Source organism: Lithobates pipiens, unplaced genomic scaffold (genome assembly GCF_037356315.1).
Source record: "Lithobates pipiens isolate NorthernLeopardFrog02 unplaced genomic scaffold, aLitPip1_a1.2 Scaffold_10, whole genome shotgun sequence".
Lineage (NCBI taxonomy): Eukaryota > Metazoa > Chordata > Amphibia > Anura > Ranidae > Lithobates > Lithobates pipiens.
Window position 1 is genome coordinate 31,396,872 of NW_027507686.1, and position 25,035 is coordinate 31,421,906.

At 42.5% G+C, this 25,035-nt stretch overlaps 1 protein-coding gene across 4 annotated transcripts in view; it reads left to right on the plus strand.

Moving 5' to 3' along the window:
• ZC3H18 (zinc finger CCCH-type containing 18) overlaps positions 1-25,035 on the plus strand; it is a 137,073-nt gene that overhangs the window by 84,270 nt on the left and 27,768 nt on the right. The gene's annotated exons all lie outside the window — the stretch shown is intronic.

Sequence of the window (25,035 nt, forward strand, 5' to 3'; positions counted from 1 at the left end):
ACAAACAGACAGTCAACAGGTAACAGTAAACATGCCACAGCATTAGGACTAGACCCACGCAGGGGCCAGTGAGTTGCTTCCAACATTATTAATGCTACAGCTGTAGCACGTCCACAAGAACAAACAACAACTAACTTAGTGCTAGGTTGGCTCCCACTCAATTGAGATATCCAAGGACCAAATTCTTCAGTCGGGCCGCAAGGGACTATAAAAGAAATGAACTAAACCCATAGCAGTGGCTATACTATATAAAAATCAAATAAAGAAGTAAATGAATACTAGGCACCCACTGCAACAAAAATCCCATCCACCCGTAAAGTGGCAACATGTACATGCTCAGTTTGTGGAGGCCTCAGCCAGCCACCTGGCCCACACTCTCACGTATTTTTTGGGGCATCCTCTATTATGGTATGTTTCCTTATAATGTGGTAGTACATTATTGACATACGTGTTGCATTTTTTCATGCGCTTTTAACGTAACCTATGAAAAACACACCATAAGCGTGGCAAAATGACGTGCTTTTTTGGTGCCATTATCTGCACCTTTTCCTTTTTATCAGCAAAATGACGGAAAACATTTTTTTGGGACACCGAAATTTTGGTGCATCTCTAAAAAACAAAAATGCACCAGTGTTGCGTTTTTTTTTTTTAAACATTTTTTTTTTTTAGGTACATGACCTATGAAAAACACACAACAAGCAAGGGAAAATCACAAGTTTTTTGGCAGCCATTATCAGCGCTGCTTTTTTTTTTTTGCCACACTGAAAATCCTATTATCGCACGATTTTTTTATTTATTATTATTTTAGACACATCACTAATGCGGACCTCTCTAGATAATTCCCACATGTGATCAGCCATCATTGAAAGAATTGAAACCCCATGAATGAAAGTGCTTGGCTGGGGATAACCAGGCTGTGGAGTAAATGGCTAGATGATGCTGGACATTCTGCAGCCAGAAAATTATGCGGGCTCTATCTGACTTGCTGCAGTTTCTAATGCACATTACGAGAAGCTCAGAGTGTGCAGTGAAATCAGAGCAAGCCATTTCAGTCCAGGAGAGGAGCTGATGAGACTGAAGGGAAGGCCGGAGGTCAGCTTTATTGCACACAGGTCATAAATGACAGCATTTGAATCTAATACAAAGAGGAGGAATTTCCTGTTGCTTCTAATTGATGCTAAAAATAGCCCAGAGATGGAAATTTCCTGAAACAATTCCCCAGAAGGCGTTCCTATGTTTATGGTGCTGTTCTTTCCTCTTCCCCCTTCCTTCAATCAGTCGTTGGTTCTTCCGATCTCTCTGTAGCAGTGATGTCATAGGCGATGTACAGGCCATTTCCCAATTTGGTGATCTTTGATACCAGTGTCACTGACACATGGAACAGAGAATTCCATCCAGCACAGAGGACACGAAAAGGTCTCCAGGAAAATAATCCCGTGATTTATACTTGGTGTCGGGAAACTGACACATTTTCCAATACCAGAGAAGGAAATAAGAGCCATTTTAATGTAGCTTAGATCCCTAAAGGTGAATTCCGGCCGCACAACGTTCATTTCAATATATTCCTTGATAGCCACAAGGAAACAAATCCACTTTGTGTGCTGCAAATGTGTTTTACAATTACAGATTTTACCCTGTAAAAGTAGCAGTGACATCACTGTGCTGTGCAGAGCTGTGGGAGGGGCCCCATCAGGCTCCACCCGCTGCAGAAAGCTATAGTTGGTGTGGAGACCAGAGCCGTCCCCCTGCACAAAGTGAGAGGTCTTTATTACAGGATGTCTCACATTACTTGACACTAGAGCTGCACAATTAATCATCAAGAATCATTGTCGAGATCTTGACTAAAGTGTTTCACAATTCTTTCTATGCAAAGAATTCTCTCTGCTCTTCTGAAGCCACAGCCATCAAAAGAAAGGAAGAGGGAAAAAAACGGCAGAATGGAAACATTCTTTATCAGTGGAACTTAAGTATAAACATTGTAAAAATTTGTCAGTGGAATGGACTTTGTGTGTAAGTGAAAAAAGTTTAACCACTTAAACACTAAATCTTTTTCTGACATTTGCTGGTTTCAGTAAAAATCTTTTTTATTTGCTAGAAAATTACTTAGAACCCCCAAACATTATTATATATATATATTTGACACCCTAGAGAATAAAATGGTATCTGCAATATTTTATGTTGCGCTGTATTTGCGCAGTGGTCTTTCAAATGCAATTTTTTTGGAAAAAAATACTTTAATGAATTAAAAAAAAAAGTAGTTACCCCATTTTAAAAAAAATTTTTATATATATTCTAAGCAAAAAAATTGTGACTCTCGTTTTGGCCATAATCTTGCAGCTCTACTGCACAGATTTCTAAGAAATGCACAAAGCACACAGAGATTCAAGAGACATACATATGAGGAATGGGTTTAGATATTTACCCAGAGTTCTGCTTTAAAGCTAAATCCCAGGCAGATGTAGAAGACACGCATGATTACAGTTTTGCAATAATTTATTAAATGCATTTTTAACAGCAGCATTGTAAATGCCTGCAAGGGACCAAGTATCAACCTTTTAAAGTTTGTGTACAACAGAGCTCACAGAAGAGGGAAAAGAAGCCGAACCAGGGGTCAGGAAGGTGCATTTAAAGTGTTAAACCCACAACAGTAAAATCGGTCTGTTTATGCAGTAAAGCATGCTTGTTATAGTCACAGTGGAACCTTTTTTTTGGGGAGGGTGCATTAGCACCGGGCCAATCATCGCTGTCCAGACAGAGGGTCAGGGGGTCCTGCAGCCTCCATAGAATAGTCGGGGTAAAATGAAAACTTCTCCAAACACTTATGGACTTTACAAGACTTCTATATACCCTCTGATGAGAAAAGGTATTTTTCAGTTTATATTTACAAAAATAGTTGCATTTGCATGTTATGGGCACTGTAGGAGACCAGATATAGTGAATGCAGCGTCCTAGGTTTTTGATTTCCCCCCAAAAAAAAAAAAAAACTTTATTAAATGAAGATATGCAAATATACATCAAACAATTGGCATGTACATTAATGAAAATGATATACAGTGCACAGTTAAAGTAATCCACTCTACTGGTTACAATTAACATCCAGTTGTAGACTTTTGGTGAGATTACCACAAGATACCCACAGCACTACTCTCCGTATACCATGGGTTCCTCTACCCCTGTAGCCTATATCCTAGATTTAGTAATACTTTAAGTGCAAGGCATATGTTGATGGAGGGAGAGAGCAGAGTGACATTGAGACAAGCTCACCAGTGTTCTGTTGCGCTTTCCTTCTCCAGTCACAGAGTGAGGATGGGCACCTGTAAGTGAAAGTGAACCTGCAGCAGAGAAGGCTCTGATCCCCACCCCTGTCAGATAGGGTTGAGCTGTGTGACAGAGGTGTATAAATCTTAGGACAGGGTTGCTTGCCGGTAAAACAGCTTCCATAAATTTGTAGTAATGTGTTTGCCTGGAGTTTCGCTTTAAGACCCCTTTCACACTGGAGCCTTTTTCAGGCGCTTTAGTGTTAAAAGAAAAAAAAAGCGCCTGTAAAGCGCTTGAAAGAAGCCTCATCTGCAATCCCAATGTGAAAGTCCAAGTGCTTTAAGAGCTTTCACAATGTCGGCGCCCGAAAAACGCCCGTAAAGCATCGCTTAAACTAGCAGCACTTTACCAGCGTTTTCGAGCGCTAGTGGGGCACTTTTAACCCCTGCTAGTGGCCAAATAAAGGGTTAAAAGTGCCCACAAATCGCTGCTAGTGATTCCAATGGGAAGGGGCACTTTAGGAGCCGTGTGCTTTACAATGCTAAAGTGCCTGAAAAACGCTCCAGTGTGAAAGGGGTCTAAATAGATCCAGGCAGTTCAAGCAAGTTTGCAAATTTGACCTTCTGCCCCTTTTCCTGCTGTCACCGGTGAGCTTTACAGAAAAAAAAACTTCAGTCTGTGATGTCTGCCATCATCGCTATAGAGGTTTGTTTCAATCCTCAATCCACAGACACGGGCAGGTTGGAAGGGCCTTTTGTGACGGGCGACACCTTAATTCTGTCAACTCAACTCAATCCCTAAAATCTCATAGAAGCTCTAATATGTCCAAGTAAGCATGTTTCCTCTTTATTTAAATCATACGATGCAGCGAGTGAAGAGTTGTAGGGAAGAGTCATTACATGGCTGGTCTATGAGGCCACCGCCACCCCACATCAGCCTGGAAAATAAAAAGTCCCATAAGAAAAAGAAATCGAACTCGCCGCCGTCATCCGTATTGTATACAAAAAAGGAAATTGGAAAAGTCTGACTCTACTGGCCATCCAAGCAGTATTTTTGCTTTCCTTTTTTAAATGAAAAAGTCCCTATTAAATTTTCTGCCAATAATAGTGAGAAATTCCCATCCGTTCTATAAATATCCCAGGTAAAAATAGAGCCATCTGTAAACCTTTTAACCATACTGGTCAATAAGCAGTTAATCCCCCGTGTGCAATGCTGGGGAATTGTCTGGCTATTGATCGTCTCATTTTACTATCTGTCACCCATCTTTCTTCTATCAGCTGTCTATCAATCCCATGCCAATATATTTGGTGTAGGCAGTGATCAGCCATAACATTAAGACCACCCACCAAAAACCCACTGAGACGTGGCCTCCATCTAGACATCTTAAGGGTACGCTGTGGCATCTGGCACCAAACCATTAGCATATTGTTTCAGTCCTTTAAGTTGTGAGGTAGGACAGCACATCCCACAGATGCTCAATTGGATTGGAATCTGGAAAATATGGAGGCAAAGTCAACTTCTCAAACCTATTGTGGTGTTCCTTCAAAACATTCTTGAATTCATCAGACCAGACCTTCCATTGCTCTGGGGTTTAATTCTGATGTCGCATGCCCATTGTGGGTGCTTTTGTCTTTGCAAGCGGGTCACACTGACCAGTCTTCAGCTATAACCCCATACACAACAAACTGGGATCCACTTGTGTGTTCTGACACATTTCTATCAGAAGCAATATTAACTTTTTTTTTTTTTTTTACAATTTGACCTACGGTAGTGCTTTTATTGGATCAGACTAGACAGCCCAGCCTTCATTCCCCATGGGCATCAATATGCCGTGGCTTCCCATGTCCCTTTCACTGTTTCACTGATTTTCCTTCCTTGGAACGCTTTTGTACTGTCCTGACTAGAGGTTGACCGATTATATTGGCTGATATTTGGCCTTTTTTTAATAAATCTGCTGATTTTTGTGCAAAAATCATCCGATTTCCTCCCTTCCCCACACTTCACTGATAGTTTCACACACTGAGCGGCTCTGTGCTCAGTGTGTGAAACTGATTTGCAACTGAATGCAGAGAGAGGAGCTGTCAGAATTCAGCGTGATGTCGGGGGTGGGTGGGACCCAGATATCAAACGCCAGACAATGGGATGGCATCTGGGAGGGCCGTTGCATGTATGTGGCCCCACCCACTTTCTTAAGCAGCCCAGTCATTGGCCTTGTGGTTTAATAGCTGCAAGGGGGCACCCTGCGTCCTGCCCATCCCAACATCATGCTGAATTCTGACAGCTGGTCTCTGCATTCAGTTACATATAATGTAATGGAAACTGACAAATCGGCTCGGTGTGAAACCTAACAGTGCCACCTGCCAGTACCAATTGGTGCCACCTGCTAAAAAAAAAAAAAATCGGCTTAAAATATTGATTTCTAAATATCGCATCGGCCAGAGAAAAACCCATATCGGTCGATCTCTAGTGCTTACCACTGCAACTGGTAACATCCTATGAGAGCTTGCACTTTTGAAGGTTCTCTGAGCCATTCCTTTAACCCAGGGGTAGGCAATCTGGGGCTCTCCAGCTGTTGTGGAACTACATTTCCCATGAGGCAATGCAAGGCTGGCAGTTACAATTACTCCTACAGGCATGATGGAACTCTTGGTTCTGCAACAGCTGGAGGGTCCCAGGTTACCTTCCCTTGGTCTAGCCATTACGATTTGGCCCTTGTCAACGTTGCCCAAATTATTGCGCTTGCCGTTTTTTTTTTTTTTTTTTGTTTTTTCCTTTTCTCTGCTTTCAACATATCAACTTCAGGTTCAACGTGTTCACTTGCTTCCTAATTATATCCCTCCCACCTTCAGATGCCATTGTAACAAAATGATTGTTATTCATTTTACCTGTCAGTGGTCATAATGTTATGGTTGATCAGTGTATACGGTATCTGTTTTATCTGTCTTTGTCGTCTATCATTGCTTTCTGACTGTCGCCTATCAACTGTCGTTCCCATCTCTTTATATCCGTCCATATGCTGTATATACTTTTTATCTGTCTTTGAATTTATCATCTCACTATCTGTCATCTTTCTGCTGCCTATCACTTGTCATCTATCACCTGTCTGTCATCTTTACCATCTCTAAAATATTTATCTGTTTTGTATAATGTACGTCTATTTCATCTGTCTGTCTATCTGACTTTCCATCTGTCTATCCCTTCTGTACAGTGAGGGGGAAAAAACGTATTTGATCTCCTGCTGATTTTGTATGTTTGCCCACTGACAAAGAAATGATCAGTCTGTAATTTTAATGGTCGATTTATTTTAACAGTGAGAGACCGAATAACTACAAAAATATCCAGAAAACCGCATTTCAATAAAGTTTTATAAATTGATTTGCATTTTAAAGAGTGAAATAAATATTTGATCCTGGATCAAAATGACAAGATTTCCAGCTCCCCGGTGTCTTCTATACAGGTAACAAGCTGAGATTAGCAACAGTCTCTTAAAGGGAGTGCTCCTAATCTGAGCTTGTAAACTGTATAAAAGACACCTGTCCACAGAAGCAATCAGTCAGATTCCAATCTCTCCACCATGACCCGGACCAAAGAGCTGTCCAAGGATGTCAGACAATATTGTAAACATACACAAGGCTAGAATGGGCTACAAGACCATCGCCAAGCAGCTTGGTGAGAGGGTGACAACAGTTGGTGTGATTATTTGGAAATTAAAGAAATACAAAGCTGTCCATCTCCCTCGGTCTGGGGCTCCATGCAAGATCTCGCCTTGTGGAGTTTCAGCGATCATGAGAACGGTGAGGAATCAGCCCAGAACTACACGGGAAAATCTTGTCAATGATCTCAAGGCAGCTGGCACCATAGTCACCAAGAAAACAATTGGTAAAACACTATGCCGTGAAGGACTGAAATCCTGCAGGGCCCACAAGGTCCCCCTGCTCAAAGCACATGTACAGCCCGCCTGTCTGAAGTTTGCTAATGAACGTTTGAATGATTCAGAGGAGAACTGGGTGAAGTGTTGTGGTCAGATGACACCAAAATCAAGCTATTTGGCATCAACTCAACTTGCTGTGTTTTGGAGGAGGCGGAACGCTGCCTATGACCCCAAGAACACCATCTCTACTGTCAAACATGGAGGGTGGAAACATTATGCTTTGGGGGTGTTTTTCTGCTGAGGGGACAGGACAACTTCACCGCATCAAAGGGATGATGGATGGGGGCCATCTACTGCCAAATCTTGGGTGAGAACCTCCTTCCCTCAGCCAGGGCATTTAAAATGGGTAGTGGTATGGTTATTCCAGCTTGACAATGACCCAAAACACACAGCCAAGGCAACAAAGGAGTGGCTCAAGATGAAGCACATTAAGGTCCTAGAGTGGCCTAGCCAGTCACCAGACTTTATTCCCATAGAAAATATGTGGAGGGAGCTGAAGTGTCTAGTTACCAAATGACGGAGAGGATTTGCAAAGAGGAGTTGGGGCAAAATCCCTCCTGAGATGTGGGCAAACCTGGTGGCCAACTACAAGAAATGTCTGACCTCTGCCATTGCCAACAAGTGTTTTGCCACCAAGTACTAAGTCCCCTTTTGCGAAGGAGTTAAGTAACTTCAATCATTAAAGCGGAGGTCCACCCTAAAGTGGACCTTTCGCTTATCGGAACCCTCCCCCCCTCCGGTGCCACAATTGGCACCTTTCAGGGGGGAGGGGGGTGCAGATACCTGTACAGTACAGGTATCTGCACCCACTTCCGGGATAGCTCTCTGCGGAAAGGGGCGTAGATTACGCCCCTTTCCGCAAGTGCCCGCCCCTTTCCGCAAGTGCGCCGCTGCCTGCTGGGAAACACATAGATCCCAGAGGCAGCGGGGACCGTCCTTATTGCGCAGCGCGACTCGCGCATGCGCAGTAGGGAACTGGGAAATGAAGCTGAAAGGCTTCATTTCCTGATTCCCATACCCAAGATGGCGGCGGCAGCACCCGAGAGACCTAGAGATCGGCTTCGGGTGCCGACATCGCGGGCGCGCTGGACAGGTAAGTGTCACTATTTTAAAAGACAGCAGCTGCAGTATTTGTAGCTGCTGGCTTTTTAAAAAAAAAAAACGCGGAGTCCCGGCGGACTCCCGCTTTAAATGCAAATCAATTTATAACTTTTTTGAAATGTGTTTTTGTTCGGTCTCACTGTTAAAATAAACCTACCATTAAAATTAGACTTCATTTCTTTTTCAGTGAGCAAACATACAAAATCAGCAGGGGTTCAAATACTTTTCCCCTCACTGTATATATGTTCCTTATACTGTGTATCTGTTTATCCTTTTATATCTATCTTTGTGGTTTCTGTTTTTTCTTTAGCATTTCTTTTCTCCCTTCTGTGTATTCATCTATCTGTAATAGAGCTGCAACTAACGATTAGTTTGTTGACTAAGCTATCGATTTTATTTTTTATTTTTTTATCTTTTGCGATTAGTCATCGACTATACGATTATTTTTTATTAATTTTTCTAGTGTTTTTTTTTTTTTTTTGATTAGCTAATTCATCCTTTGGATAACTTTACAAAAAATAAGTACATAAAAAAGTAAGATAAAAGACTATAACTAGTACGTACATTATATATGTATGTAGTGTGTGTGTGTGTGTGTGTGTGTGTGTGTATGTGTATGTGTATATGTATATATGTATATATATATATATATATATATATATATATATATATATATATATATATATATAATATCTATTTTCTATTCAGAAGTTCATGAATGTTTATAATTTATTTTTTACAATGCTTTTCTTTTTAAGGGGGAGGGTGTGTGGGGACAGTGTCAGCGTGTGTTTGTTTTGTTTTTTATTATTTATTGCCATGTTTTTTTTATCAGCCCTGTTGGGGGGGCTATGGTGAGATATCAGGGGTCTTAACAGACCTCTGACATCTCCCATTTGAGACAGATTCCCCAGTCCCTTTCTCTGCAGCCTCTGCTGCACTGATAATGAATGGAGAGAAGACGGCGGCTTCTCTCCATTCATTAACTGAGACATCGTAATCACTGACTCTGTCCATTCTGAAAACGAAGGAGCCGGATTTACCGGCTTCTACCTCCGCTCTCCACCCTGAGATACCGAGGGGGGGGGGGGGGTGTGTGGCTGCACGGAGGGGGACACAGAGAAGAGAGGGGGACGGCAGCATGGAGGGGGAGAAGAGAGGGGGGCAGATGCACGGAGGGGGACACAGAAGAGAGAGGGGGACAGATGCACGGAGGGGGGCGGCAGCAAGGAGGGGGAGTAGAGAGGCACGGAGGAGAGCGGGAGACACGGAGCAGGATGAGAGAAGCGCCGCGGTGGGGGTGTGGACCTGCAACTCTCGCTGTGTGATGCATCGACGTCCTGCACGCACGCAGACGTATTTTTGTAGTCGACGTAATTGATTACGTCGACTCGTCGTGGCAGCTCTAATCTGTTTTTCTAGCTTGTAACTGTAATTTCTCACTTATATCTGCCTATCTTATTGTCGATCGTTGCTCTGTGTGGTGCTCCATGAGAAGTGTAGGGATTTCTCTGTCTCAGTGAGGTCCCTATCTCTGGACATGTGGTCCCCATGCAGGGAGTTAATCCAGCATATTAGAAGTTGAGCATTGTCTATGCACAGGCGCAGTGTGCTGACATTGTTCAGAAAGAATAATGTTCCTGTGGAATACTAACTGTGAAATTGCTTCTCATACCTGAGTGATTCAATGGCAGAAGCTCTGTATAGATTTCTGCACAGCACATGCCTTCAGTGGTGTGTCCAGAAACGTACAGGAGGAAATTTGCTGAGGAATATCGCAAGGCTGCAGGAGGCTTTACTTTAGATCAGTCTCTTCAAACCACTGACAACGATCCTGGCTATGTATAAGGGGGAGGGAATCCTTCCTACTAACCACCATTATAAGGGGTATTCTTCCTTCTGACCGCCACTGTAAGGGGTTTTCTTCCTTCTGACCGCCACTGTAAGGGGTTTTCTTCCCTCTGACCGCCACTGTAAGGGTCATTCTTCCCTCTGACCACCACTGTAAGGGGCATTCTTCCCTCTGACCGCCACTGTAAGGGACATTCTTCCCTCTGACCGCCACTGTAAGGGGCATTCTTCCCTCTGACCTCCCGCTGAATGCCCCTTACCCTGCCCGCCACTGTAAGGGGGCATTCTTCCCACTGCCCGCCACTGTAAGGGGGCATTCTTCCCACTGCCCGCCACTGTAAGGGGGCATTCTTCCCACTGCCCGCCACTGTAAGGGGGCATTCTTCCCACTGCCCGCCACTGTAAGGGGGCATTCTTCCCACTGCCCGCCACTGTAAGGGGGCATTCCCTTTCCCACTGAACACCACCACAATGTACCGTGACCTGTGAGTGTGGTAATTATTGGATGCGGTGGGGGGGGGGGCGGGGTTTGGTCCCTGAACCCAGAAAGATATTTTGAGGGTTCCACCAATTTAAAAAGGTTGAGAGTTGAGAGGCTTCTTTAGATGGACACTTATCTAGGGATGCGAAGGCTGCAGATTTCATGTATTTCCAAGTACAGATGGAAAAGTGAGGGCACTTTAACTGGAAGCACAGCAGGCCTGGCAGAATGAAAGACTGTAATTACACACCTGCCTGCTTTACCTGTTTGTATTAGGAGATAAGTATTTTGAAATGGCACTTGGTCTTTGCCAAACAATACAAACATGACCTCCACCTTGGTACAGACAATCTGATCCCTAGACTGCATGTAATCACGCATTAATGTGAACCGGTCATTAACATCACATCTCCATGAATAAATCACTGATGTGCCACAATATATGGTAACGGTATTTGTTCTGAAAAGCTCCACCTCTTTATCATTAAATGGCCATCCTTGAGCTCCAGCCAGTGCCTTTACCCAATAGCAGCAAAAGCTGGTTTTGTTCTTTTATCTTTTAGCCAGTTCAGCTCTTTAGATGTACTATGTACGTCCAAAGAGTGAGGGGTTAGGTTGGAACTAAAGGGGTTAAATTTACTCTTCCATTTTGGTGCATACAGACCCAGCCTGTAGAAAAATGTAAAATAATGCATTTGGGTGGCAAAAATATGAATGCAATCTATACACTGGGGGGAGAACCTCTGGGGGGGATTTAGGATGGGGGTCCTAGTAGATGATAGGCTCAGCAATGGCATGCAATGCCAAGCTGCTGCTAACAAAGCAAACAGAATATTGGCATGTATTAAATAAGGGATCAACTTCAGAGATAAAAGGATAATTCTCCTGCTCTACATGACTCTGGTCCGGCGGCACCTGGAGTATGCTGTCCAGTTCTGGGCACCAGTCCTCAGGAAGGATGTACTTGAAATGGAGCGAGTACAAAGAAGGGTAACAAAGCTAATAAAGGGTCTGGAGGATACTAAACTTATTCTCTATGGAGAAGAGACGCTTGAGAGGGGATATGATTTCAATATACAAATACCGTACTGGTGACCCCACAATAGGGATAAAACTTTTTCACGGAAGGGAATTTAACAAGACTCATGTCCATTCATTAAAATTAGAAGAAACAAGGTTTAACCTTAAACTACGTAGAGGGTTCTTTACTGTAAGAGCGGCAAGGATGTGGCATTCCCTTCCACAGGCGGTGCTCTCAGCGGGGAGCATTGATAGTTTCAAAAAACTATTAGATAAGCACCTGAACGACCACAACATACAGGATATATACAATGCAATACTGACATATAATCACACACATAGGTTGGACGTGTCCTTTTTTTTTTTTTTTTTTTATTTTTTTTTTCCAACCTCACCTACTATGTAACCCAATGTCCATTTTTATGAAGCATTTTTCATGTTTTGTTGCCTCACAACCTGGAATTATCATGGATTGTTTGAGGATTTGCATCATTTAATTTACAGAACATGACCACAAAATGTGTGTTTAAATTGTTAAGTAAACAACAAATGGGACAAAAAAGTCAATGTGCATAACTATTCACCCCCCATTAGTAGATTCCCCCCCTTAATACTTTGTAGAGCCGCCTTTTGCGGCTATCAAAGCTCCAAGTCACTTTGGATAAGTCTCTATGGGCTTGCCACATCTTACCACTGGGATTTTTGCCCATTGTTTTTTGCAAAACTGCTCCAGTTCCTTCAAGTTGGATGGTTTGCTCATGTGAACAGCAATCTTTAAGTCTGACCACAGATTTTTTTTATTAGCTTGAGGTCTGGGCTTTGGCTAGGCCATTTCAACACATTTACATTTCCCCTCAAACCACTCAATCGTTGCTTTTGCAGTGTGTTTGTGGTCATTGTCCTGCTGGAAGGTGAACCTCTGTCCTAGCCTCAAATCACACAGTGGTACAGGTTTTGCGCAAGAATATCCCTGTATTTAGCACCATCCATTTTTCCCTCAACTCTGACCAGTTTCCAGTCTTGACTGCTGAAAAACATCCCCACAGCATGATGCTGCCACCACCATGTTTCACAGTGGGGATGGTGATCTTTATGTGATGTGTTGGGTTTGCGTCAGACATCGCATTTTCTTTGGCCAAAAAGTTCAATTTTAGTCTCATCGGACCAGAGCACCTTCCTCCATACATTTTGGGAGTCTCCCTCATGCCTTTTCACAAACGCAGAATGTGCCATTTTTTGCTTTTTTGCTGAAAGCAATGACTTTCTTATGGCCACTCTGCCATAAAGCCCAACTCTATGGAGCGTACGACTTATTGTTGTCCTATGTACAAATAGATACTCCAGTCTCTGCTGTGGAGCTCAGCAGCTCCTCCAGGGTTACCCTAGGTCTCTGTGCTGCCTCTCTGATGAATGCCCTCCTTGCCCGGTCTGTGAGTTTTGGTGTGCGCCCGTCTCTTGGGAGGTTTGTTGTTGTGCCATGTTCTTTCCATTTGGTTATGATAGATCTGATGGCGCTCCACACCCTGACTTGTACTTCTCAACAACGTTGTCCCTTGTTTGGAGAGTTCCTTGGCCTTCATGGCAGTGTTTGGTTAGTGGTGCCTCTTGCTTAGGTGTTACAGCCTCTGGGGCCTTTCAAAAAGATGTATATATGTAATGACGGATCATGTGACACTTAGATTGCACACAGGTGGACATCATTTCACTAATTATGTGACTTCTGAAGGTAATTGGTTGCACCAGAGCTTTTTATGGGCTTCATAACAAAGGGTGAATAAATACACACATGCCAATTATCAATTTTTAATTTCTCAAAAAAGTTTTATGTATATATTGTTCTATATTTTTGTTACTTCACCAACTTAGACTATTGTGTTCTGATCCATCACATATAATTCAGATTAAAAAAAAAACATTGAACTAAAGGCTGTAATGTAACAAAATAGGTATAAGCCAAGGGGGTGAATACTTTTGCAAGGCACTGTAAGTGTCCTAGTATTAACAGTCAGCAGCTACTGTATTTGTAGATTCTGACTTAAAAAAAAAAAATGTGAACCCTGAGCATAATGTCCCTAAAATTATTGTACTTCGGCTTGCATGGCGATATGTAACCTGTGTAGCACAATTGACTCATGCATTTATGTTCGTACCTGCATGCATTTTGGGGGGGCTCAAAAAAAATTGAGGGGATTTGAAGTGCTAAGTTCTAACTTTGTTTTACACTTTTTTTTTTTTCACTTAAACCTTTTTAAATTGTATAAAGGACAAAAAGTCCATCTATTTGATGCTTTTTTTTTTTTTTTTTTTTGGTAACAGGTTCTCTTTAATGAGACATCAGGGATCTAAAAGACCCCTGATGTCTCGCCTGTCCTCCTGGGATGCTTATGTAGCACAGATCTTTCTCCAATAGCTTCTTCCCCATCCATACAGGCTAGGGAAAGTGACATCAGGACCCAGAAGTGACATGTTGCTTCTGGGTCATTAGAAGGAAGTGCATGTCAGCAAATGGATGTAGAACACCACATATTGGAGTGTGGGGAAGCGCTAACCAGGAAGTGTGTAAATCTGTCAAGTCGGCTGCCAGATGGAAGCGACTGAGCAGCTATATAGCCTCCTGATCACTTCCTCCCCAACGAGCTACATGCTCCCATTGGTAGACATGGGACCGGCATGCCGGGTTCTGCCAGATAAAGGAGAGGAAGATATCCTCCCCTTCCCACTAAGACCCTTGAAACAACTGGTAAAACATAATTTCCAGGTCTGGCTGTCGCTTTTCCCTAGCCAGTCTTACCAGTGAATAAGCTAATGGAGCTTGATCTGCGCTCCATTAACTTCAATACACGGCAGGTGAAACATCAGGGGTCTAAATAAGAGGTTCTCAACCTCAGTCCTCAATTACCCCCAACAGGCCAACTTTGCAGGTTTTCCATTACTTTTCACAGCTGCTTTAAATCAATGACATGGTATTGATAAGTTATCTAAGGGAAGTTCCCAAAACATGGCCAGTTGGGGGTACTTGAGGACTGAGGTTGAGAACCACTGGGTCTAAATGACCCCTGATGTCTCATTTAAAGAGAACCTGTCACCAAAAAAAGGGAATAAGGGAATTTTTTGTCAGTAGAACATTTAGGTTACTGGAGTTTGTCAATGTTTCACAGGTGTTTGCAATTTGAAGACTTGATATGTTGGGTATCTTTTTGCTTGGTACAACCTCATCTTTTTTTATTTTGCAAAAAATAGGCAATATTTTTTGTTTGGGTGCCTCAAAATTAATTTTAGTGTTTTGTTTTTTTCTGAAAATTTGTACTTGATAAATTGTTGCACTAATATTGTGTGACAGAAAAAAAAATAGAACTAACTCCTATTGTATTGTCTGCTTACAAAAATAATCTGTGGGAGGGCATTGAGTAATCTTAAGGTTTAAAAATAAATTTTTTAAAAGCGTATGCAGCTTTGGTAGCAAAGGGGTTAAAGGAAAGAAATGTATGGTTGCCTCATTAAGTTATTTACAAGCAGCGGCTGTGGAAGTGTTATTATTTTTTCCAGTGCCCTGAGGGTGAAGAGCTACGTGGTAAAATGTAAGAGGAATGCATATCACTCGTAAGAGTGGAAATTCACAATCCTCTCTGATGATGTTGGTACAGGGATGGCCGGACAAGAGCGCTATGCAAATACACGGCAGGTCGTCGGGATTACGCAACGGACAGAGCGAGCAAATGTAGCAATGTTGATCTCGAATCAATTACATTTCCTGATTATACGTCAACTTCCTATCCCAAAGTCACACCTGTCCACTATCTCTACTTATTCTCTAAACTTTCCTGCTCCCACTTTCCAGCACTTATGACGTGTGTGTGTAATTTTTTTATTTTTATTTTTTTTGTTTGCAAAAGTGTTCAGCATTTAAAAAGAAAAAAATATTCATTCCATTTTTTTATTTTTTCTTAATTTGCAAAGGTGTTCAGAATGTAAAACGCAAACCTATTCCACTCTTCCAAAAAAAATTTTTTTTTTTTTAATGTGCAAACATGAATTCCAAAAATTCTATCGGTTGAAATAATGGCAAAAAAATAAATAAAAAATCATCAAATTTGTAATTCTGTTTAGTTAAAAAATAATCTCCCCAAAGTATTCTCATTTTATTCTTCTGGAAGTGGCAAAATCCATTGAGATTTTTCCCCAGTATTTTGTCTCTGCCCCTCCCACAGTAGTGACATTTTCCCCCAGTATTGTCTTTGCTCCTCCCACAATGGTGAGATTTCCCCAGTATTGTGTCTTTGACCCTCCCACAATGGTCAGATCCCCCCCCCCCCCCATTATTGTCTTTGCACCTCCCACAATGGTGAGCTCCCCCCCCATTGTGTCTTTGCCCCTCCCACAAGGGTGACATTTCCATCTGCCCCTCCCACAATGGTAAGATTTCCCCTTGTTGTCCTTGCCCCTCCCACAATGGTAAGATTTCCCCTCGTTGTCCTTGCCCCTCCCACAATGGTAAGATTTCCCCTCGTTGTCCTTGCCCCTCCCACATTGCTAAGATTTCCCCTCGTTGTCCTTGCCCCTCCCACATTGCTAAGATTTCCCCTCGTTGTCCTTGCCCCTCCCACATTGCTAAGATTTCCCCTCGTTGTCCTTGCCCCTCCCACATTGCTAAGATTTCCCCTCATTGTCCTTGCCCCTCCCCGTTTGCTAAGATTTCCCCTCATTGTCCTTGCCCCTCCCACAAGGGTAAGATTTCCCCTCATTGTCCTTGCCCCTCCCACAAGGGTAAGATTTCCCCTCATTGTCCTTGCCCCTCCCACAATGGTAAGATTTCCCCTCATTGTCCTTGCCCCTCCCACAATGGTAAGATTTCCCCTCGTCCTTGCCCCTCCCACAATGGTGAGATTTCCTCTTGCAGTAGTTTTTGTCTCTACCCCTCCCACAACACTGATATTTTTCTGCAGTAGGGTTGTACCTCTCCAACCATGAGAATCTACATTCTTTGCTTCACTGAGGCCCGCTGAACTCCAGGCCACATATTCTGACCTATGCCTTACTGCCTGCTCTTCCTAAAGCTACGGAACTATGCGCCATTCTCTCTGGACTAAAGTCCATTTCACTCTCCAGCAAGGTGAGCTCCCTCGCCAGCACCAACGTCTTACCTGCATCTTCCAGGTTTGAGATCTTCCACCGTACTGATCGAATCAGATGTGCGTAGTAGTACATGGAGCTGTGCATGCACCGTGCAATATGTAGTCTGTGCAGAGAGAAGCTATGAGGGGCCCAGCTGGCTCCACCCGGTGTAGAAAACTACAGGAGTAGATGCAGACAAGACCAGTCACTCAGCACTAAGGATGAGCTTTCAGCGTGTTCGCACACCCCGCGTGTAGAGCCCGCCAGGAAGTCGGCACTGCGCTAATCGCGTTCAGTGAGACATTGTCCCAATGTGTGCCTGCAGAGATCGGGACAACGTTTCGCTGCCTGTGATTAGCGCAGTGCCGACTTCTGGAGGGCTCTACACATGGGGTGTGCGAACACGCAGAAGCTCATCCTTACTCGGCACGAAAGTAAGAGCAGCAGTGAGCGGTCTTTATTACGGGACGTCTCACACTGGATTACTGCACAGATCTGGAAGAAATAAACAAATCACACCGAGATTCAAGAATATACATGATGAATGGATTTATAATCCCAGAGTACAGCTTTAAATTGCATTTGTCCATTTACTCCTCTGCTGCTGGAAAAGACGGTTGGTGTGTCCCTTGGTTTCATCCCCACCCCCTCGGAATCCACTGCAGCATTAAATGGCGGTTGTGTTCTAATCCGTGATCATACTTTGTTTTTTCCCCAGCCAGAGATTGGCTGTCATTTAAAAGTGATCCAGGCAGCTTTCCAGGTGCCCAATCACTTTTTACAGTGCTCTGAAGGTTTGTTAGCCCCCTTGTGATGACAGCAAAGTTTAAATGATAAAAGGTAAAATTAAAAAAATTTAATGGCAACCCCTCCCCTCCGCGCATGCACATAAGTCCGGCATGTAAATGTAAGCGGTGATCACACCGCCATGTGATATATCGCCATGAACATCAGATTGAGAGCAATAATTCCAGCACTAGAGCCCACATTTACCTCTAAACTGATAACCTGTAAAGGCTCTCTGGACAATATTAGGTTCTGTAGTTTGTCATTTCAAAGATGTGCATAATTTTGTTTGAAACATGTTGGGTATCTCTTTAGGGCCCATTGACACTGAGGTGCATGTGAAGCACACAGGAATGTTGTGCGCTTCACATAAAGTTGTGTGCCATGCGATTTCAGCCCTGTTAATTTTAAATTACAATTAGTACATTAAAATGCAAGACTATTAAAAAGCTGTATCCTTTTAGCAGCCTTTTTCAACCAGGGTGCCTTAGCAAAAAACTGCCCAGAAATGTTATACAGGCCAGCAATGATTAGAATCTTCCAGTAATGTAGAGTTCCTACACAGCATCCTTGTTTGCCCTCCCCTGGATCAGCGCTCGGGTCACATTAGCGGAGTAAGAGAAATCGAGGAAGACTAATATCGGAATACTATTCAGTACCAGTGTGCAAAGGTGTATTTGCTTTGGAAGAGTAAATTGCCTCCAATGTTGTGTGCCCAATATGTGTGGATGTTTCTTTGATATGTAGTGCTTTTAGAATGGGGTGCCTCGAGATTCTGCATAATTTTAAAGGGTGCCTTAAAAGGTTGAGAAACGCTGTCCTATAGAATTACCAATTCTATTATAAAATATATATTATAGAAGTCTTAGTGAATCGACATGTTTCGCATACAAATTGCTTCCTCAGGATCCACTTGCTTGTGTTGTCTTAGGATAAGCAAGTGGATCCCAAGGAAACAATTTTTATGCAAAACGCATCAATCCATGAAGACTTGGAGAATATGTATTTTATAATGAGCTTCATACTGTACGATATGGCTTTTTAATTATCTTGTATGTATTCCAGTAAAGTTGTACAGTATTTGATTTCAATGTGCACTGTTTATTGGGTTTGTTAAAGTAGAACTATAGAAAAGATTTTTTTCTCATTTTTGGATGAGTAAGCGAGTGTTATAACTCCCTGTTAGTTTATTTATCCCCCCCACCCCCCGTTCTCTATCAGTGTCCCAATCTGAAGATTTCCATTCACTTCCTGTCCCAAAGCCAAGCAGGAAGTGAAGGGAAATCCCTGAAAATGAAGGGAATTTCTTGGCGACCCCCAGCTTTCCAGAAGTAGTGTCTACATTGGAAGATTTCCCCTCTATTACTTTTCTGGAGACAACCCAAAATTTGGGGTTTTCTTTTACGTTCACTTTCAACGATAATGGAAAACAGGACAAATAAAGAGGGGCACAGACGGTAATAAAAACCTGACAGTCGTTCTAATCCCTCTCCTACTCTATTCAAAACTGGAAAAAAAGTTTATATATAATTATATTAAACAAACTTTTTTTTTTTTGATAAAAGGTGTATCTTTTCTGAACAGCGACCCTATTTGATATGTTGTATATAGTGTCAGGTCATAGTTCTTCATGTGCAGACCCAACAATCACTGACAGTTCCACTTGAACCCATTACCTCCCTCAGCTCTTATCTTGTAGTGTTCAGTGGTAAACCCTGGTACTATGGATGGCCTCAGTGTCCTTGGTTTGCTGCATACGATGGCGCTCAAGACATTAATAATTTATTCTTCTTATTATTATATTCTATTCACCCACTGCAATTAAGTCATAGAATCTAACCAGGATATGTTTTACAACCCGTCGCTTACAGTGATTGATATCAGTTGACGTATGTGTCTATGTAACACCAGCATCGTTTGTGTTTTGTTGTTGTGGATTATTTACGTCACTGAATATTATTCTTCATACTCCGTTTCATCTCGGTGATTGAGGAGAACCCCGCAGATAAAAGATCGCAGATCGTTTCTAGGGTTGTCAGCGCTGTAAATGATTGATGCTTGTTTACTCAGATTGTGTGAGGGTTGTGTTTATTGTATGGGACTGATGGCATCTTATCTTCGGATTATTCTGCACAGGTGAACTCGCGAAAACCCCGGCCATACGTCGATCGAAATTTGCTTGGATCAGCAGGCACTGGCCGAACTTTGATCCATTTGTAGCTGTCCCTGTTGACAGAAGATTGTCTTTCATTGAATGGGAAAGTTGGGAAAACTAGATCTATTGATTGGCTTGTGTACAACTTGCCTGTTGGAAATTTGTTGATTGGCACCACAGGCTGGCAGTGCTGATAAATGTATTCTGACAGCACAGAAATACCCCCCCCCCCCCCCCCCCATGTCAGAATACAAAGGCACAGCAGGAAACATTCCCCCTTCCACATTGAGTGTTTGATGGGGGAATCGAATAGTCTTCTAGTAAATTGAACGAAAGAAAATGGCTCGCGCCATCAATATGGAATCCTCTTAAAGCTGGAGTCCGCCATTTTTTATTTTTTTTTAAAAGCCAGCAGCTACAAATACTGCAGCTGCTGACATTTAAAATAATGACACTTACCCGCCCAGCGCGCCCGCGATGTCGGCACCCGAAGCCTATCTCTCGATCGTCTCTCGGGTGCTGCTGCCGCCATCTTGGGTATGGGAATCGGGAAGTGGAGCCTTGCGGCTTCATTTCCCTGTTCCCTACTGCGCATGCGTGAGTCGCGCTGCGCAATAAGGATGGTCCCCGCTGTTTCTGGGATCCGTGTGTTTCCCAGCAGGCAGCGGGGGACCTGCGGAAAGGGGCGTAGCTTCTGCAGAATCTACGCCGGAAGTGGGTGCAGATACCTGTACTGTACAGGTATCTGCACCCCCCATCCCCCCTGAAAGGTGTCAATTGTGGCACCGGAGGGGGGGAGGGTTCCAATGAGCGGAAGCTCCACTTTAGGGTGGACCTCCGCTTTAAGTTCCCGGTGAGATGGGTTGCAAGTGCCATGGCAATAGTGGTGTAACCTAAAACAACTGAAGTTTCCGGTACAGAAGACATTAGACCTCAGGATGAGTCACAGATCCTCTTCTGTGCAGGAAAAGCCATTTGCTGATCTGTCTTTAGCAGGCCATACACAGTTCACGATTCCACCGCCCACTGCGCTATTGTATCCTGACAGCCAGAAGACTCCTTCATTATCAGAATACACTGATCAGCGCTACAAGGGGGTCAATACCATCTGGTGAGTGCGGTGTGAAGTTAAGTATCACACTTTGGAAGGAGTTATATTGAAAGACGGTATATGGATGAATCGCAGATGCTGCACTAGTGTTAATGTGGTTTGGAGTGGCGCAGAGCACTATTAAGGCCCTTTCATACTGATCATTTTTTATCTTCTTTTGCCTTAGCAAAAGAAAAATGCATAGCCAGAGCTGAAACAACGAATCGATTATGAAAATAGTTGTCAACTATTTTCATAATTGATTTGTTGGACAGCCGGTTAGTTGGCCTGCAGGCAGAATGCATTATTTGTTTACATATCTGTAAATAGGGTGCAGCACAGATGCATCTCAGCAAGTGCCTGAGAACTTGTGAATGCTTGAGGAGCAATGCCTCATGGGACATGTAGTCCCAGGCAGGAGAAGGAATGTGTGATTCTAAAGGCAGAAGTCTTTTATCTTGCTATAGGGGTACACTATACTATAGTTTGCAGCTTGCTATGGGGGGCACTCTGAGGACAGCTGCAGGCAGAATCCCAGTGGGGACCCCAGAAGAGAATGGCTGCTGCTATGTGCAAAACTATAGCAGGTAAGTATGGCAAGTTTGTCTTTAAAAAAAAAAAAACACTACTTTATGATCACTTTAGGGTGTTGTGTACAGGGAAGATCAGCACCTGAACCCAGAGTAGGTGGAGGCTTGATAGACTGAAGGTAATGTAAGGCATTACAATTACATTTAAAGTAAAAGTTTACCAGTATTGTGCATTATATGTAAAATTATTGTATCCATGTAAAAAAGTTTTAGCCTTTAGTGCTACCTTAATATAAAAGATTTGTATCCCTCCTCCACCCTTCATGTCTGACTTTCAGTTAAAATACCCTGTATATCCTACTTTAGGGTATATTTTTAATATATATCTCCCATATAGCCAGTTTTTATATTTACCACTGCATACAGCAATTCAAGAATATATGTTGTGGTTAGGTTTTTATCCGATTAATCAAAACAATCAGGCAACTAATTGATTATGAAAATAATCGTTTTTGCATTTTTAAGTCCTGCATGCTTTTTTTTTTTTTTGCCATATGTTTGATACAGTAAAAAGGCAAATGCCCCAAAAACGCTCATCCCTATTAAATTGAACGGAAAACGCATCAAAACTGTGGCAAAAATGCACCCCCGGTTGCGTTTTTGGTGCAAATTTTGAGCGAGTGGCCCTTTTTTCAAAGGTGTTAAACACATATACGCTTTTACCGCATTTTTACAACAGAGCAGTGTAAAAGAAGCCTTGCACTGGTTTGGACTTTGATTACATAGATATGTTGGACTGATTCTAGCTCACTCGCAATCGCTTTTTCTATGTGTTGTTTGTTATAGTTTACATTTACTTTATTTTGTGTGTGTGTGTGTATATATATGTATGTATATATATGTATGTATATGTATATATATGTATATATATATATATTACACGCATTGGCCTAATATGGCTAAAAGGCAGTGGTGCATGTGATGATGTTGACTATTGTCACAATGGGATTTATTTACTATTACTGGAAAGTAATAGTACATAAAAACCAATCGGCATCCAGGTTTTATTGCCAAAGCCTAATTGAACAAGCTAACTTTAGAAGCTGATTGTCTACCATGCACAGCTGCACCAGATTCTGAATGCTCCAGTTTTAGCAAATCTACCCCTTTTAGTTCAATGTCATTGACATATAATATGGCCACAAAGGGGCAGGGGTACTTGTGACATAATTGACCTAATATGGCTGTTAGGTCAGTGACGTCACAAGCATCCCACCCCTTGTGACTGTGCAGTTGCAGGGTAGGCAATGTCTCAGCTGTAGGAACGCCATCTAAAGCCGGCAATAGACGTTGTAATCTCGGACGGTTCGGCAGGGACTGGCCAAAATTCGAACCATGTATGGGCAGGCTGTATGTTCCCAAGTTGATCAATCGACTTGAGTAAAACCAGCCTTGCAGATCTTAGGCCTGATTCACACCTATGCATGTTTAGTGCTTTTTTGCATTTTGCGGATTTGCACCACTAACCTGGTTTCCTATGGAACACGTTCTGTAGTGCAAACCTGAAAAATGCAAAAAGCACTAAAAATGCCATAGGTGTGAATCAGGCCTTAGATGTGATTTAATGTTAGTGGCTATTATAATCACTAGCAGTAATTTAATGTTTTTCCAGCGAAGACTGCTCAATCCACTCCACCCTCCATTGGGAGAACACAATGGCCTCACGTGAGGGATCCCCTATTGACACCGACTGTGTTGATGGGGAAACTGAGCACTCCATCTTTGGCCAGCTTTATTTCCAGGTTCAGCCAAACCCAGGCTTATCACTAATGTTAACAGGCTGTGTCTTGTTCCATGTTCCAAATGGTACGTGTGTTCTAGCCTGAGTAATTTTAACAGATATTTGGTTTTATTATATTTAATTTTTTTGCTTTCTTGAAAGTGTCCGGGGGTCCCCTATGTATTGTTTAGCATAGTGCCCCTCCCATGTGCACCCCTTTTTTTTGCTAGTTTCAAATGGATCAGAGCAGCTGCCATATTTGCTTGTTCCAGATTCCCTCTCAAATCTATCTTCCTTGAAATGATTGTCCTCTTCATTTCTTGAAATTCGGTTAGAAGCGAGTGAAGATGAAATGGTGTAATGTATGAAATTCATGTATGTACCGGTATTTTTTCCCTTGTTTTGTATTCCATGTGGGAGTAGTGATCCTGGTTGGTATCAATCTACATCTTTGTCAATAGATTTGGTCTTGTTCCAAGTTTCTTCTCTGTTGTCTACTTTGATATGGTCGCGCTCTACTTTTCTTGAAGATGAAAATGAAACTTCGTGCGCGAGATCGAAATGTTCTTTGTTTGTATTTCATGTGGGAGTAGTGGTCCTGGTTAGTATCGCTCTACACTTCCTGCTGGGCACCACAGAATTCTATAAGAGAATAGCGGTGGAGCTCTTGCCTCATCAGCTTGGACATTCCACAACCCAGAACTGATCTAGTTCCCGGCTGTTTTTTCCCTGCCGTTATATAATCCTTTAGATGAACAAACATTAAACCACAGGAGGACTATGGGGCCTTTGTAAGCCAGAAGACTTCTTACCCGTGATGATGAAAAGTGTAACGTGGTCTGTCATCGCATCTGCCGAGGCCCTTCAGAATGTACCCTGTAACTCCATTGACCAATAGATGATCGGCATGTATGGTCACCTTCTCTTTCCCTACATCCAACCAACTAGTTACTTTGCCAACAGGAGACACACGCCCTAATGCAGCCCCAGTTCATGCTTTTTAGTATACTTCATCATGTTTCTATTGCAAAAAAATGATTTAAGCCCCTGAGGAAGTGGGGCTTCTGTACCCGAAACATGTTATAGCTGAATTTTGTTTGTAACCAATAAATGTTTTAAAAAGCATTTCAAGCCAGATGAAAATTTCTGTACTTTGCTTTTTCCTACTTTAGTTCTTTAGGCATAGTACAGACTGCGAAGGGTGCTGAAGTATCCATGAACTTGTGTTTTATTTTCTTAAGCTGACTTCAGCTGTCATGTAAATGTCATTCAGATAATCCACTCTTCACTTTTACAGTAGCTTTTCTTCTGAAGAAATCGCTGCGAGTGACTCTAATGTGAGTGGTTTCATAATTATCAATCATCCCCCTCCCGCCGCCGCCTTTACCAGGCTCTCTCAAGCGATCGGGAAGCCCAGTAATGATGCGGCCAGTGACATATTGCTCCGGACTCAGTGTGAGGAACTAAAGCTGTTCCTCCCACTGTGTGACATCAGAACCTGGAAGTGACTACTATTTTGTCACCTCCGCTACTGGCCGCGTAGCCAGTGTCTGTCTGATCGGCTGCATTGGAGCCCAAAGGAGAGATGAGGAGTCTAATGGACAGCACCCCCCCAATCTCTCCATAAAGAGTACCTGTCATTGCTATTGCTGTCACAAGGGATGTTTGATCACTTTTATTGCAGTCAAAAAAAAATGTAATCAAAAATTTTTGTTTAAAGAAACCGTATAAAAATAATACAAAAATTTACATTTTTGCACTTGTACGATTTTCATTTTGTTTTTTTTTTTGTTTTTTGTGACATCTTCGTTGTTCAGATATTGATGTGATGTGTTGGTTGCCTTTGTATTACAAATAAAGAATGTGGGAAAATAAATACATTGCGAACACACACACACACACACACACACACACGTATGTAAACGGTGAATGCACCACAC